The following is a 12958-nucleotide window of genomic DNA, read 5'->3' as shown; positions in this document are numbered from 1 at the left end:
AGTACCATAAAAATTATAGACCGCTCATTTCTTTGTAATCGGGCAAAATAACAAAATCAGCAGGGGATCAAATAATTATTTCCCCCACTGTATATAAAATATAATATAATATAATATTAAAAACAAATTAGATTGTTTTTTTTGTGCGGGGTCAACTTTGCGAACTTGAACGGCTAAATATTCTCTGTGAATAAAGTCTTTGAATGAATCAACAGCTCTGGTATTGAATACTACGGTATTTAAAAAGTATTATAACTTAAATTCTACGACAAACACACCACACAACACACCACACCACACTAAAACACTACACAACACACACACACACACACACCACACCACACCACACCACACCACACCACACTACACCACACCACACACAACTACACAACACTACACACCACATCAAAACAAAACAGAACACAACACAACACAACACAACACCACAATTACACTTTTCTAGCAGAGCACACTCTTCCTGGTTAATGATCAGCAAGATCCATAAACAGTTTTATGATTTTTACTGCTCCGGACCACAGTTCACACAACACAACACTCATTTTAGAGGCAGTGGTCCCCTCCTCTCTCTCCTCTCCTCAAAGAACCTCCTGCTATAAACCCAATGAACACACTCAACATGTTAAAGAAGACCAAAGACCACACACACACACACACTCACACACTCACACACACACACACACACACACACACACACACACACACACATGATTTTCATGCTGCAGGAAATAAACTTAAAAAAATGACCAAAGCGAAAATCTGACTAGAAATTGAATGATTATTTGGTTGATGATGTGATGTGGGACTCACTCAACAAGGTCTATGCAGGGTTAAACAGTCATGGTTGTCTGCTGGTCCAGGACAAGTTCTAGGCAGGGTTCATCAGTCACGGTTGTCTGCTGGTTCAGGACAAGGTCTAGGCAGGGTTCAAGAGTTACGGTTGTCTGCTGGTCCAGGACAAGGTCTAGGCAGAGTTCAACAGTCACTGTTGTCTGCTGGTCCAGGACAAGCCGACAGTACGAACTAGAGAAAGACTGAACTGTAAAGGAATGTAACAATCAATATAAAACAACAGAGGCTTGAATGTTACAAGTACAGGAAATTATCAATACAATTACACAGTTAAATGTGTCTCCCCTCATCCTCTCTGATCTCTGTCAGAAGATGATACAGTTATTGTAATAATTACGACTAAAAACACTTTAGGTGACTTTAGGAAATGAGGTGGTAGTTGTGGTTGGTCCATGGGAGAACAGAAGAGGGAAGTAAATTATACATGTTAACATAAAGCATGATGGCCGACTAGAAGATGTGTTTCGACTAGGATAGAGTCTCTAAGCTCAAGAGCTTGTTAGCAGTGTCTACAGTAGACACAACCATAGACACACTACTCTGCACACGTGACAGTTCTTTGTAACTGACTCGGTCAACGCCTCCCATTTGCTGGAGAACGTGTAGTAGAGAGCTGCGTGTGTCGAGGAGGGCCACATCTCTCTCTCCTCTTCCCCCTGTGCCGGGCCGAGCTTCTCCTTTCTACTCTGAGGAGGTGTGTACACCATATAGACTAGGGTAGATTCTCTGATTCTCTGTCAGATACAGATATAATATATACATATATATTTATATTTATATATATATAATATGAATATTACACAACACATCTATCCCTTTAATGCAGAAAGAATGTCCAGTAGGTGTCAATCAAAGCTATTTTCCATTTTAAACTCACAAATGAGGCCAGCTCAGCCTGAAAATGGAGGCCAGGTCAGGTTGACTCTGGACCGTAACTGTTAATATCAGATGATACATCATAGTCATATTACCCTCACTTCCTGGTTAATAATCAACAACAACATGTACACTTACACAACTTTTACTGCTCAGTATCATTGCTCACACCACACCACACCACACCACACACCACTACACACACAACACTACACTACACCACACTACACTACACTACACTACACTACACACTACACACACAACACACCACACTAAAACACTACACACCACACCACACCAAACACAACAAAACACTACACACCACACCAAACACAACACAACATACCACACCAAACACAACACAACACAACACAACACAACACAACACAACACAACACAACGCAACACAACAAACCACACTATACACTTTCTCTGTCTTTTTCTCTCTCTCCCTCCCTCCCTACCTCCTTCTCTCCCTCCTTCACTCGCTGTCTCTCTCTCTTTCTCTCTCTCTCCCACCCTCTCTCCCTCCCTCCCTCTCTCCCTCCCTACCTCTTCTCCCCATCCAATCTCTTTCTCTCTCTCTTTCCCTCTTTCTGTCTTTTTCTCTCTCTCCCTCCCTACCCCCCTCTCTCTCTCTACCTCCCCCCCTCTCTCCCTCTCTCCCTACCTCCCTTCCTCTCTCCCTCCCTCTTTCTCTCTCCCTCCCTCTCTCCCTCCTTCACTCGCTCTCTCTCTCTCTTTCTCTCCCTCCCTCTCTCTCTCTCTCTCTCTGTCACAATCTCTCTCTCTCTTTCTTTCACTCCCCTCCCTTTCCTCCTCTCTTCCTGGTAAATAATCAACAACAACATGTACACTTACACAACTTTTACTGCTCAGTATCATAGCTCTCACCACACCACACCACACTACACCACACTAGACACCACTACACTACACTACACTACACTACACTACACTACACTACACCACACCACACAACACTACACTACACAACACTACACTACACTACACTACACAACACTACACACACAACACACTAAAACACTACACAACACTACACTGCACAACACACACAACACTATGCACCACAACACTACAAACCACACTACAGAACACACAACAACACACCACACCACACCACTACACTACACTACACAGAACACACCACAACACAACACCTCAAGTACACTTTTCCAGCAGAGCACGCTATCCCTGGTTAATGATCAACAAGAACCATAAACAGTTATATGATTTTTACTGCTCAGCATCACAGTTCACACACAACACAACACTCATAGTGAACATTTCCATCACAGTTCAATCTTGTTAAATATGATGATTCATCAACAAGAGAGTTTCTCACGTTTCTCTTCTTCTGGCTTGGTTGTGGACACACGTTGGAGCTCATCCCTTAGCTGTTACACAGGAGAGTGTCCCTGCTCCGTGATTCCCAGTCACCCCTTTGAGACTTGGTACTCGACTCCTTAGTCTCCAACAGCAGCCATCGTCTCCAGAGTAAAGAGAAAACAGAGCTTTGCTGCCTAACTGATCATTCTGCTCCTTTTCGATTGGTCGTCTGCAGTTCTCCACTCTGTCTGTCAGTCAGGACTAAAGACAGTCTGATGGCTGCTGTCTGACTGAGAGGTTAGTCTGAGACTGAACTTCTCCACTGATGACAGACACGGAGGACAGATCAGGTGAGTTACCTGTCAATGTGTGACCATGGGAGGGGTGGGGCAAGATATTTCTTATCCAATGAAATGATCGTGTGTGCGAATAATTCTGAGGAGGTGTCAGGTTGCAGAAGGCAGGGAAACTGGCAGTCACTCAATTCTGTTATGTGATCAAGACGTAGCCTCACCCACCCACAGTTCTACTTCCTTATCACCCATCATGTAGCTTGGAGCACCAAGGGATCAGATCATAAAGTGGAAAAAAGGAAAACTATGGTGATTAACTAAAGAAGCTTGAATGTTACAAGTAAAGGAAATCATCAATACAATTAATCACAGTTAAATATGTATCCAGTCCAGATCTCTGTCTCTATGCTCAATCTAACCCTGACCCTAACCCTAACCCTAACCCTAACCCTGACCCTAATCCCCCTCCTCCCCCAGCTTCATTCTATTCTGTAAGCAAGGCATAGCCACACACACCCTCAGTTTTATCTGTCGTCCTACTTGCATCTGTAATCCTAGTTTTATCTGTAGTCCTAGTGTTATCTGTAGTCCTACTTGTATCTGTAGTCTGAGTATTATAGTTTTATCTGTAGTCCTACTTGTATCTGTAGTCCTACTTGTATCTGTAGTCCTAGTTTTATCTGTCGTCCTAGTTGTATAGTTTTATCTGTAGTCCTACTCTTATCTGTAGTCCTAGTTTTATAGTTTTATCTGTTGTCCTACTTGTATCTGTAGTTCTAGTATTATAGTTTGATCTGTAGTCCTAGTTTTATCTGTCGTTCTAGTGTGATCTGTAGTCCTAGTTGTATAGTTTTATCTGTCGTCCTACTTGTAACTGTAGTTCTAGTTTTATCTGTTGTCCTACTTGTATCTGTAGTCCTAGTATTATAGTTTGATCTGTAGTCCTAGTTTTATCTGTCGTTCTAGTGTGATCTGTAGTCCTAGTTGTATAGTTTTATCTGTTGTCCTAGTTTGAGCTGTAGTCCTAGTTGTATAGTTTGATCTGTAGTCCTAGTTTGATCTGTAGTCCTAGTTATATAGTTTGATCTGAAAGTCCTAGTATTCTGGTTATGTTTGTCTCTGCCAGGGACTGGGGAGTTTGTCAGGGTCAAGAGAAAATTATGAAATTTGCTGAGTTGGTTGTGACATCCTAATCCACACAGTGTGGAATTGATTTGGATGCAAATCAGAGACTCTATAAAAACAAAGATATTAATTCCAAAATTACTTGGACTGAATTCAACCTATTGAGTGAATTGTTGATTTTTGCATTTTAGCTCTTTTTAAGAGTGTGATAGGAAAGGGTCTGAATACTTCTGTACATGAGGGATTTCTGTACTTACATTTTAATAAATGTACTGAAATTCAAAAACACAACAAAATGTGGAGAAAGTGAAGGGGTCTGAATACTTTCCGAAGGCACTGTTGATGGAAAGATTGACTTTAGGAAATGAGGTGGTAGTTGTGGTTGGTCCATGGGAGAACAGAAGAGGGAAATAAACTATACATGTTAACATAAAGCATGATGGCCGAATATAAGATGTGTTTCGACCAGGATAGAGTCTCTAAGCTCAAGAGCTTGTTAGCAGTGTCTACAGTAGACACAACCATAGACACACTACTCTGCACACGTGACAGTTCTTTGTAACTGACTCGGTCAACGCCTCCCATTTGCTGTACAACGTGTAGTAGAGAGCTGCGTGTGTCGAGGAGGGCCACATCTCTCTCTCCTCTTCCCCCTGTGCCGGGCCGAGCTTCTCCTTTCTACTCTGAGGAGGTGTGTATACCAAATAGACTAGGATAGATTCTCTGATTCTCTGTCAGATAGAGATATATACATATGTACACATATACAGTATATATATATATATATATATATATATATATATATATATATATTTTTTTTTTGTGAGCTATCCCTTGTGAGCTATCCCAGGGAGGAGATCCAGCACCTAACAGTGTGGTGCACCGACAACAACCTGGCTCTCAACACCAGGAAGACCAAAGAGCTCATTGTGGTCTTCAGGAAGTCAAAAGCTGGCACACACACCCCCATCCTCATCAACGGGACTGAGGTGGAGCGAGTCACCAGCTTCAAGTTTCTGGGTGTCCACATCTCTGAGGATCTCTCCTGGACCCTCAACACCTCTACCCTGATCAAGAAGGCTCACCAGCATATCTTCTTCCTGAGGAGACTAAAGAAGGTCCATCTGTCTCCTCAGATCCTGGTGAATTTCTACCGCTGCACCATCGAGAGCATCCTCACCAACTGTGTCATTGTATGGTATGGCAACTGCTCTGCCTCTGACCGGAAAGCACTGCAGAGGGTGGTGAAAACTGCCCAACACATTACCAGTTCCTCACTCTCCTCCATTGAGGCTGTCCAGCATCGTCAAGAACAGTTCTCACCCCAACCACAGACTGTTCACCCCACTCCCCTCCGAGAGGCGCTACAGATCTCTCCGTACCCGAACCAGCAGGTTCAGAGGAAGCTTCTTCCCTGCGGCTGTCACCCTACTGAACTCCAACTCTGCACCTAGGTGACAACGTACCAACTAACCCCTACACCCCCCCCCCCCCCCCCGGACAATTGTACTACTCTTACCCTATAGCATTCCTATAAACTGTACATACTGTATCTTCACTTATACACACTGCTCTTATACTATATACTACTGCTCTTCTGTACATATCTGTCTATACTGTTAATAATGCACATACCCTTATTTTTTACTAATCTTATAATGCTACTGTTAATACACTGCACATATCTGTACATACTCTACATATCTGTTTTTACTGTTCATACTGCATTCCATATTTATTCTACTTATTTACTCTGCTTTAATGTTACTGTTACTACATATACTGCTTATACTGCACAGCTTATACAGCTCATATACTGCTTATACTGTTCATACTGCATTCTATATTTATTCTGCTTATAATGTTTCTGTTAATACATATACTGCTTATACTGCAATACTTAAACTGCTCATATATATCTTATACTGCACTACCTGTATATATTGTTCACATTGCACTTTTCTGCTTTTTTTGCACTTCTGGTTAGACGCTAACTGCATTTCGTTGTCTCTGTACTTGTACTCTGCACAATGACAATAAAGTTGAATCTAATCTAATCTAATCTAATCTTATGCAGTAAGAATGTACAGTAGATGTCAATCAAAGCTATTTTCCATTTTAAACTGGCAGATGAAGCCAGCTCAGCCTGAATATGGAGGCCAGGTCAGTTTGACTCTGGACCGTAACTGTTAATATCAGATGATACATCATAGTCATAGTACCCTCTCTTCCTGGTTAATTATGAACAACAACATGTACAGTTACACTCCCTCTACCTCCCACCCTCTCTCCCTCTCTCCCTACCTCTCTTCCACCCTCTTTATCCTTCCCTCCCTCTCTCCCTCCCTACCTCCCTTTCTCCCTCCTTCACTCGCTCTCTCTCTCTCTTTCACTCCCTCTCTCTCTCTCTTTCTCTCCCTCCCTCTCTCCCTCTCTCCTTCCCTCCCTCTCTCCCTCCCTACCTCTTCTTCCCATCCAATCGCTCTCTCTCTTTCTCTTTCCCTCTTTCTGTCTTTTTCTCTCTTTCCCTCCCTACCCCATTCTCTCCCTCTACCTCCCACCCTCTCTCCCTCTCTCCCTACCTCCCTTCCTCTCTCCCTCCCTCTTTCTCCCTCCATCCCTCTCTCCCTCCTTCACTCGCTTTCTCTCTCTCTTTCTCTCCCTCCCTCTCTCTCTCTCTCTCTCTCTCTCTCTCTCTCTGTCACAATCTCTCTCTCTCTCTTTCTTTCACTCCCCTCCCTTTCCTCCCTCCCTCCCTCCTCTTGCTCTCCCTCCGTGCCTCTCTCTCCCTCCCTCCTCTCTCCATCCCATCTTTCTTCCTCCCTTCCTACCTCTCTCTATTACTCTCCCTCCCTCTCTCCCTCCATCCTCTCCCTCCCCCCCTCTCTCTACCTCCCTCTCTCCCTCCATCCTCTCCCTCCCTCCCTGCCTCCCTCCCCTTCCTATCTCCCTACCTCTCTCCCTCCTCTCCCTCCCTCTCTGCCTCCCTCCCTTCTCTCTCTCCCTCATTCTCTCCCTCCCTCCCTCCCTCCCTCACTCACTCTATCCCTCCGTCTGGCACCAACAACTATGCCACGTTCAAAGTCACTTAAATCACCTTCTTTCCCCATTCTGATGCTCGGTTTGAACTTCAGCAGGTTGTCTTGACCATGTCTACATGCCTAAATGCATTGAGTTGCTGCCATGTGATTGGGTTAGGGTTAGCAGTTGAACAGGTGTACCTAATAAAGTGGCCGGTGAGTGTATATATAATATGGAGGCCAGGTCAGTTTGACTCTGGACCGTAACTGTTAATATCAGATGATACATCATAGTCATAGTACCCTCCCTTCCTGGTTAATAATCAACAACAACATGTACACTTACACAACTTTTACTACTCAGTATCATAGCTCACTACACACAACACTACACTACACTACACACCACTACACACACAACACTACACTACACTACACCACACCACACCACACCACACTACACCACACCACACTACACTACACTACACAACACCACACAACACACAGCACTACACTACACACCACTACACACACAACACTACACACACAACACTACACTACACACCACACCACAACACTACACACCACACAACACTACACTACACTACACAACACACACAACACACCAAACACAACACTACACACCACACAACTCAACGCAACACAACAAATCACACTATACACCACAACACAACACAACACACAACACAACGCAACACAACAAACCACACTATACATTTTCTCTGTCTTTTTCTCTCTCTCTCTCTCCCTCTACCTCCCCCCCTCTCCCTCTACCTCCCTCCCTCTTTATGCCTCCCTCCCTCTCTCCCTACCTCCCTCCCTCCCTCCCTCCCTCTCTCCCTCCCTACCTCTTCTCCCCATCCAATCTCTCTCTCTCTCTCTCTCTCTTTCCCTCTCTGTGTTTTTCTCTCTCTCCCTCCCTACCCCCCTCTCTTACTCTACCTCCCCCCCTCTCTCCCTCTACCTCCCTCCCTATTTATCCCTCCCTCCCTCTCTCCCTCCCTACCTCCCTCTATCCCTCCTTCACTCGCTCTCTCTCTCTTTCTCTCCCTCTCTTTCTCCCTCCCTCCCTCCCTCTCTCCCTCCCTACCTCTTCTCCCCATCCAATCTCTCTCTCTCTCTTTCCCTCTTTCTGTCTTTTTCTCTCTCTCCCCCCCTCGCTCCCTCTACCTCCCACCCTCTCTCCCTCTCTCCCTACCTCCCTTCCTCTCTCCCTCCCTACCTCCCTCTCTCCCTCCTTCACTCGCTCTCTCTCTCTTTCTCTCCCTCCCTCTCTCTCTCTCTCTCTCTCCCTCCCTCCTTTCTCCATCCCATCTCTCTTCCTCCCTCCCTACCTCTCTCTACTACTCTCCCTCCCTCTCTCCCTCCATCCTCTCCCTCCCTCCCCCCCTCTCTCCCTCCTCTCCCTCCCTCTCTGCCTCCCTCCTTTCTCTCTCTCCCTCTTTCCCTCCCTCTATCCCTCCCTCTCTCCCTCCCTCCTCTCTCTCATTCTCTTCCTCCCTCCCTCCCTCACTCCCTCTATCCCTCTGTCTGTCACCAACAACTATGCCACGTTCAAAGTCACTTAAACCACCTTCAGCAGGTCGTCTTGACCATGTCTTCATGCCTAAATGCATTTAGTTGCTGCCATGTGATTGGCTGATTAGATATTTGCTTTAAAGAGCAGTTGAACAGGTGTACCTAATAAAGTGGCCGGTGAGTGGATATATATATATAATATAAAAAATAAAAAAAAGATTATTTTTGTGATCTATCCCTTTAATGCAGTAAGAATGTACAATAGACGTCAATCAAAGCTATTTTCTATTTTAAACTCATAAATAAAGCCAGCCTGAATATGGAGGCCAGGTGAGTTTGACTCTGGACCGTAACTGTTAATATCATATGTTACATCATAGTCATAGTACCCTCCCTTCCTGGTTAATTATCAACAACAACATGTACACTTACACAACTTTTACTGCTCAGTATCATAGCTCACACTACACTACACTACACAACACTACACTACACACACAACACTACACTACACTACACTACACTACACTACACTACACAACACAACACAACACCACTAAAACACAACACACCACACCACTAAAACACAACACAACACAACACACAACGCAACACAACAAACCACACTATACACTTTCTCTGTCTTTTTCTCTCTCTCCCTCTTCCTCCCCCCCTCTCTCCCTCTACCTCCCTTCCTCTCTCCCTCCCTCTTTATCCCTCTCTCCCTCCCTCTCTCCCTCTCTCTAACCTGTGTGAAGTCTATGAAGGCAGGTGACTGAAGAGATAATGAGGTCAACTTTGCAAACCTGAACGACTAAATATTCTCTGTGAATAAAGTCTTTGAATGAATCAACAGCTCTGGTTAATGGTATTTTATTTCAAAGTATTATAACTTAAATTCTAACACTAACCCAAACACACCACAAAACACACCACACCACACTAAAACACTACACAGCACACGCACCACACCACACCACACACATACCACACTAAAACACTACACAGCACACGCACCACACCACACACACACCACACTAAAACACGACACAGCACACGCACCACACCACACCACACACACACCACACTAAAACACTACACAGCACACGCACCACACCACACTAAAATACTACACAACACACACACCACACTAAAACACTACACAGCACATGCACCACACCACACCACACCACACTAAAACACAACACAACACAGCACCACACCACACCACACCACACCACACCACACCACACAACACACACACCAGACCACACCACACTACACACCAAACCACACCACACCACACTACACACCAAACCACACCACACCACAATAAAACAGTACACAACACACCACACTACACACCACAACAGAACACAACACAACACACCACACCACACCACACCACACCACACCACACCACACGTACACTTTTCCAGCAGAGCACACTCTCCCTGGTTAATGATCAACAAGAACCATAAACAGTTATATGATTTTTACTGCTCAGGATCACAGTTCACACAACACAACACTCATTTTAGAGGCAGTGGTCCCCTCCTCTCTCTCCCCAGAGAGACTCATTTTAGAGGCAGTGGTCCCCTCCTCTCTCTCCCCAGAGAGACTCATTTTAGAGGCAGTGGTCCCCTCCTCTCTCTCCCCAGAGAGACTCATTTTAGAGGCAGTGGTCCCCTCCTCTCTCTCCCCAGAGAGACTCATTTTAGAGGCAGTGTTCCCCTCCTCTCTCTCCCCAGAGAGACTCATTTTAGAGGCAGAGGTCCCCTCCTCTCTCTCCCCAGAGAGACTCATTTTCAAGGCAGTGGTCCCCTCCTTTCTCTCCTCTCCTCAAAGAACCTCCTGCTATAAACCCAATGAACACACACAGCACGTTAAAGGAGACCAAAGTTCAAAACCAGTGAAGTGAGAAACTTCAGTCTGGGGCTCAACAGAGGGAGGAAAGGGACATGATAGCCTGCTGATCCTGGATATACAGTATCTCTCTCTCCTGAAGCCAACAAGGGACACTGACAATGTCTCTGTCTGTCTGTCTGTCTGTCTGTCTGTCTGTCATTCTTCAAACTTGTTTGTCTACTGATGCACGTCCTACTTCTGTCAGCTTATGTTCAGTTCATATGTGTTCAGACACTCTCTTTACTGATGAACCAGTTTGTCCAGAAACAATCGCTCACCCTGACTCTGGACAGGTGTGGCTCTGTTTTCCTGTATGGACAGTGATGTAAACAGGGTAAACAGGGCAAGTACCAATGTAGCACAATGTAGAATGAAGGGTGTAGACACCCCCCCCCCCACACACACACACACACACCCCCACACACCCCCCCCCCCATACACACACACACACACACACACACACATTATCACACAGACACACACAAACACACTCTCTCTCTCTCTCTCTCTCTCTCCACCCCCTCTCTCTCTCCCCCGCCCCCTCACACACACACACCCACACACACACAAACACCCCCCCCATATATATATTGCACCTCCTATATATATATGGCCCATTAGGGTGACCCCTTTTACCCCGCCCCCCCCATGACCTTTGACCCCTGCCCCCCCCACCCCCAGGGAGAGAGTGGAGGGAAGGAGGGAGAGAGAGGGTGGCCCCTTTTGCCCCCCCTACAATGACCTATGACCCCTGCCCCCCCCCCATGAACCATGACCCCCCCCCCCTCACTCTTGCCCCCCCCCCCCCCCCAATGACCTATGCCCTCCCCCCCCCAGGACCCATGACCTATGACCCCCTTCCCCCCCCTTGACCCATGACGCCTTTCTCCCCCCCCCATGACCCATGACCCCATCCACCCCCCCACTCTTCGCCCCCCCATGAGCCATGACCTATGACCCCTTCCCCCCCTCACTCTTCCCCCTCATGACCCATGACCTATGACCCCTGACCCCTTCTCTCTCGCCCATTACTCACTCACTCTCTCTCTCTCTCTCTCTCTCACTCTTCACCCCCTCTCTCTTCCCCCCCATGACCTATGACCCCTTTCCCCCCCTCTCTCTTCCCCCCCATGACCTATGACCCCTTTCCTCCCCTCTCACTCTTTCCACCCCCATGACCCCTTCCCCCCCCCTTGACCCATGACCCCTTTCCCCCCTTCCCTCTCTCATGACCTATGACCTCTGACTCCTTTCCCCCGCCCCTCTCTCTTGCCCATTTCTCTCTCTCTCCCCCCCCCCCCCCTCTCTCTCTCTCTCCCCCCCTCTCTCTCTCAATGTCATGTCAATAGCACCTTTGGAAATATATGTACTGAGAAAAATGGTGACGTGTTCAATACTTATTTCACCTGCTGTATGTAATTCTAGCCTGTCTCTCTCATATACAAACACTGTATATATATATTACATAAGTATATATTGCAGAAGCGATATACAGCAGCAAAATAGAACAGAACTCTCTCTCCCTGTGGTTTGATTTCCCTGTCAGATAAGAAAATTCCTTCTAAACAATCTTTCACTCACATCAGCGGGTGTCCATTCCTGTTGCCAACTGTTCAGAGAATGAGGAAGGTAGTTCAACTAAAATGTGGTCATTGTAAAATAGAAGTTGGATCTTCACTTACAGGATGAATAAATGTCAAATTAAATCAAAGATGAAAGTTAACTTTGATTACACAAGCCAATCTTACATAAAAAACAAAACATACAGTAAACCAACTGATTGACTCTTCACAGAGGAGTGTATTCAACACTCACACAGTCTGTCTGTCAGTCTTACAGCTCTGCTGGTTGGTCAATAGTGACCTGTGTAAAGACTGTTGACTAGTCTAGACACAGTCATTATTATCTATTGTTATCTAGGGCCTCATGTAGTTGAACCTACTAGATCACAGTCAGCTGGACAAAACCAGGTTGAGG

The 12958-nt window shown here is 45.7% G+C and overlaps 1 protein-coding gene across 3 annotated transcripts in view; it reads right to left on the bottom strand.

Annotated features, from left to right (window-relative positions):
- Positions 1–12958, bottom strand: part of LOC310823895 (uncharacterized protein) — a 34939-nt gene that overhangs the window by 20552 nt on the left and 1429 nt on the right. Inside the window, exon 2 of one of the 3 annotated variants that reach the window (XM_083696830.1) lies at positions 829–1057. The exons of 1 other annotated variant lie outside the window; for it this stretch is intronic. The gene's annotated coding sequence lies outside the window, so the exon portion shown is untranslated. The remainder of the gene's footprint in view (positions 1–828; positions 1058–12958) is intronic. One more of the 3 variants, XM_083696831.1, reaches the window with a different exon arrangement.

Source organism: Argentina silus, assembly GCF_951799395.1.
Source record: "Argentina silus genome assembly, chromosome: Y".
Taxonomy (NCBI): domain Eukaryota; kingdom Metazoa; phylum Chordata; class Actinopteri; order Argentiniformes; family Argentinidae; genus Argentina; species Argentina silus.
This window is presented reverse-complemented; position numbering and strand designations above follow the sequence as displayed.